General features: G+C 41.1%; 1 long non-coding RNA gene across 5 annotated transcripts in view; it reads right to left on the reverse strand.

Annotated features, from left to right (window-relative positions):
• The window catches only part of LOC105290210, a 35,407-nt gene extending 31,575 nt beyond the window's left edge, over positions 1-3,832 (reverse strand). For 3 of the 5 annotated variants that reach the window (XR_002779638.1, XR_002779636.1, XR_002779637.1), the window contains exons 1-2: positions 3,151-3,831; positions 2,311-2,359 (exon numbers count right to left, since the gene is read on the reverse strand). This is a non-coding gene — a long non-coding RNA (uncharacterized LOC105290210). Of the gene's footprint in view, positions 1-2,310; positions 2,360-3,150 lie in introns of all 5 variants that reach the window. The other 2 variants (XR_002779639.1, XR_895724.2) reach the window with 2 other exon arrangements.
• Between the last annotated feature and the right edge of the window lie 1,127 nt (positions 3,833-4,959).

The raw sequence follows: 4,959 nt of genomic DNA on the forward strand, positions 1-4,959 counted from the left end.
TTCTGGAAAGCTCTCCTTTTAAGGGTCAGTGAGGACATCACCTCCATCACGAAGCCTCAAGGATGGAGGCTAACTGTGTAAGGTCCCCCAGCAAAGTGTCCTTATGCAACCACAGCAGTAATCATACACTGTGAATCTGGTTTGTGCCTTTGCCTCCTCTACCAGATTGTAAGCAACTGGTAAAGTAGGCTCTCGGTGTCTGCTGAATGAATCGATAAATGTTTCTGCCATCTAAAGTGGAATTACTTATTCTTGTCTTGAAAGAGAGCCCAACCAAAGACTTCCTAACTTCCCTTGGCTAGCCACTCATCTATTTTATCGTCGGGGCAATCGAGACAGTCTTTCTTATCTATTAGTCAGCCAAATATACATATATATTTATTATGCACCTTATGTCCTGATGATATCTCTGGTTCTATCTGAATCTATTAACTCCCGCCACGCCTTTCACTGAAGTGTCACTAAGGTCCCTACACAGGACAGTCATTTAAAGTACTTGCAACCCACTGAATGAAAGCAAGGCAGCACGTTAGGTCCAGGAATACAAAGATAAATCAGACTGTTACTACTTAAAGACCATCAGCAAGAAATCCTTTAGCCTTTTTCAGAGTAAAACCTTCTTTTGCTAGAAGGGTGTGTAACTTCTGTATCATCTCTTCACAATTTTTTTCAAATGTAACTCAAACTGGGCACAACAATCAGTCTGACTAATGCAGGTCTTATTTTCTTACACTTTTAAGCCACATTCCTTTTGACACACCGAAGAATCATGTCTATTGTTTTTTTCCACAACAGCCTTACAGTATTGAGTTAAATTTCGTGGGCGGACAATAAGGACTATCTTTTTATTTAACGGTGTTTTTTTTTTTTTTTGTACTCAAGGAAACTATCTTCTATCTATGCCCACCAAATTTCTTTTGCTAATGTAGAACCACTTTTCCAGTTTGTTACAATTGTTATATATTATATTCCTGGAGTTCTGATGATTTACTGTCCTACCTAATTTGGTAACATACATGGTAAAGAAGAAAAAAGAAAGAAAAGAGATTTCATTATGCATCAGGCAAACTCTCCCCAACTGTGTAATGTTGAGTCTTTAAGTCTCTCCTGGACTTCACAATGTACTTTGTAAATACACACGGCTAAATGTTTAGGGGTTCTGTGGTATCTGTTTGGAGGTTCTGGTAGTAACCATTCTCTTCACTTATTTAATATTAGTCACGTATTTTCTCCACCCTTCTTCCTGGTCTCAGGCTTTGCACCCCCGCCCAGCAACCACAGAGCAGACCTTTTTGACTTGGCTGCCTCCTCTTTGAAATCACAGTTCTTACTGGAATGCCAAAGAATGGCAGAATCAGGTAAGGTCTTGCTCTAGACTGGCGTCCTTAACCTGGGGGCCAGAGATGAGCTTTGCTGGGACAGAAAATGTTCTGAAAATGCAGGCAAGTGTTTGCGTGTGAGTGTGGTAGAAGGACGCATGCCTTCCAGCATCATCCCACGGGGCCTACTGCCCTGAAAAGGTTAAGAATGCTGACTCAAAGGCATTCGGACATTAGACAATAAACTGAACAAACAGCACAGGCCTGACCAACCCAACTTTCCACTCAGCCATCTCCAAAGATGAACGAGGACTCCTGTAATCACTACACATCAAGCGTCTTTTGCCTTAATGAAGAATATAACTTGAGGGTGTGATCTGGGGATCCGGTATATATAAACTTATACAGAGGCAATAACCTAACACTTTAAATATCAATCACTTCAAATATCTCAGTTCCTACTTTTATTCAAGTTCAATAGACTTTCTTTGTCCTCTTTTAATACCTTTAGCATATTTGGTAACGCTGATTTAAAATCAAAACATCAGGAATCAAAAAAGTTTCTTCGTATATTTTCATAGTATATAAATACTACGTATATGCCTTTCATTAACTATTTGTAATTGTATTATTTTTGCTGGAACACACTGTAATCTTCCATACTGTATTTTAAATAACATTACAAAAAATCACTTAATAGAAATACGTTAAAATCAAAAGTACCTTTTCATCAATATGCTGTGAAAATCTATCAAAATATACCTTTTTTCCAAAATATATCTTAACGTTCATTGTTGCCTACAAGTAGTGTTATTTTTCATAATCATCCCCATACCCAGAGTATTTTCTAAAGGTAAATACGAAAGGTAGTATAGATGTACCAGAGGGAAAAAAATTGCTCTTTAAAGCTTTTCTTTGACAAGGTTATCATTTACAGAAATTTAGAAGCAAGAACTAGTGAAAATCAGACATTGCTGTCATCCATACTCACCACCGAGCAGTCACACAAAGGACCCTCTCAAGCACAGGCCAGACTTGTCCTGGAAGCAAGGGATTAAATTCATTAGGAGAACAGGCAAGTAGAAACAGCAAGTGGCAACATCACCTTCCTCCAGCTCATCTTACTTGCAGACACACAGATTTTGGAATCCTCGGGGCTAACACTGAAAACCACACTAGGTTGTTTTCCCAATTCCTATGAAATGAGTCAGTAGGTCAAACGACTTCTCCACTCTGGAGAGAGAGCAGTTACTTAGGCTGCGCTCACTGTTTCCAGTGACTGCATCCCCCGTCTTTGCCCCGTGGATGGGAGCACTGTCAGGGGTCCAGGGAGAGCACCCAGGCTCTGAATGGGACACGCGGCAGGCACTGCCGGAAGTCAGTCTTCTTCACGGGACAGTTTCCCCTTGTGAAGATTTAGGTGGGAAAAAAAATCCAGTTACGAGTAACATGTGGATGAAGTTTCTTCCTTTAAAAAGAAGTGGCGTAACTTTTTCTCTTTTGAGACCACGTAGTCATTTCTTTCTTTCTCTCAAGAGGCTAAAATGATAGTCGAAATAAATATAGAAGTAACCGTACCTCTAAAAGCCACCCCTCCCAACAAAATGCTTCCTTTTGTAGCACAATCTTTCCTCCTCAAAAGGACCAGTCTATTCAAAAGACTCAATTAATCCATGTCCTGAAAACCCTTTTCCAGGCGTGGGTCCTGCAGTTCCATCCACTAAGTCATGTAAAGCAGAGATATTTAAGAGCCTAACAGTCCTCTGGACCCACGATTCAGGACGGCGAACACTGGTTTAGCAATAACCTTCGGATTCTGCCTCCTACTCACCGCACATAACGTTTCCTGTAGTTAGCGACCTTCCGCCTAGGAAATCACCAGCTACCAGCAACGGATCCATAATTCCAAGAACTCACTCATTCGGGCAGATAGATAGACATGTATCTCTAAATCTAGGTACGGAGATCTTCTGTGACAGCTCTTCAGTAGGAGGCTGGAAATACTTTTGCTTTCTGTATCGAGAGTACTTTCTTTTTAAAGAAGAGGTTTCGTTTTGATCTTGAGAAATTCTCTCTGATAAAAACCACCAACTGAAAACCTGCCACTATAAACGAGGGATTTCACAATATTCATTCCAAAAAACTGTGGCTATTCATTTCTGGAAGTGATTCATTGCAAAAGAATCGTTGGCCGTGGGGGGAGCGTTAATTTTGAGAAGGCAGCCTGCTCTCTGAGAAGGGAGCAAAACCCTCAGCGATGGCAGCCACGTGCCTTGCGGACCCCATTGCAGCTCCTTGAATCACCGTGCCTCAAGATGACACACAATGACCAATTTCCTCTCGTAGCTCCCTCAGTACACACACACACACACACACAAATACCCTTTGGTCTATACACCCTGAATTTAATCCTCTGGGGGGAAACGTGCAGATAAATCTGGGAGGGCTGTGGCAGCATTCTCCACCTGTCAGCGCTCAGTCGCTGGCGAGTAACCAGCATATGGATACTCACTTCCTGTGAGTATTTCTAAAAGAGCTTATGATATTTCCTTTGGAAAAAAAAAGAAGAAAAAAAAAAAGCGGGGAGGAACGCACCACAGCGAGGACAAGCAACTCCAACAGGCAAAGCTAAAAGCATGCAACGTGATCACTGTTTACCAGCCACACCTAATTTTAATTTGGTTTCTCAATCCCTGTGTAATTAAGACAGCCAAGAGAGAACAGCATCAGGAGAAAGGGAAAAAAAAAAAAGACATTTCACAAATGCTTAGACCTTCGGTGCGCGTGACCAGAAAAGTAATTTTAAGATTCGAGTGAACCAATCTGAAGCTGGTTAGAGCATTAACCCTTCAAGGCAAAGAGAGTTATTCTCATTTGTCCCCAAATTTTAAATATGGAAATCATCTTCCCCACTGAGCACCGAGACACCGAAGCCACAGCCTCTGAGTGGCATCCCCAGGGTTTGGGAGAAGAACTTCTTCAGATTTGCCTGTGACGGGTGCAGAAAAACGCTTATTGATAAGGCCCTGTCACGTTAACGGATGGTCGCATGGCTTTCACACCGAAGCACCCTTTGAAAACTGGCCAAGAAGGGCTAAAATACGACCTTTCGTATTTCTCACGGCATTAATGGAATCCGAACATTTACATCAGAGAAGAGTAGAATTTCTTGACAACTGGGTAAAACGAGTATGAGTTTTTATCTCACCTTAAAGAGTATACAGTGGTGCCACAGATCATTTTTTCTGAAGGGACTAGTAGACATTTTGCTAAGAGCTTTCAAAAGGCCTGTCTTTTATTTTAGGGTTGCTCCTGTGCTTCCATGTTGGGTAGGAATGGTGGGGAGCTCAGGAAGGAAGGAGGAAAACACCAGAGCTTCCACTTACTGGGAACCGAAGAATAAAACCAAATAAAATGAATGCATACCCATGTTTGTTACACAGCACTCTGAGGCCCTTAATTTTTAAGATGGTAACACTTTGCCATTTATACCCCAACTCTTCTATTTCCCATTTGCAAATACTCAAGATAAATATGACGCATATACGTAAAAAGTAAAACCATCTGTTTTATACGCCACAAGGAAATTTTCGCTAATGCAATATGTTTTCATAATCTTTACCAAACTCATATTTTTAAA

This window comes from Pteropus vampyrus, unplaced genomic scaffold (assembly GCF_000151845.1).
Source record: "Pteropus vampyrus isolate Shadow unplaced genomic scaffold, Pvam_2.0 Scaffold33, whole genome shotgun sequence".
In the NCBI taxonomy this organism is placed as follows: Eukaryota; Metazoa; Chordata; class Mammalia; order Chiroptera; family Pteropodidae; genus Pteropus; species Pteropus vampyrus.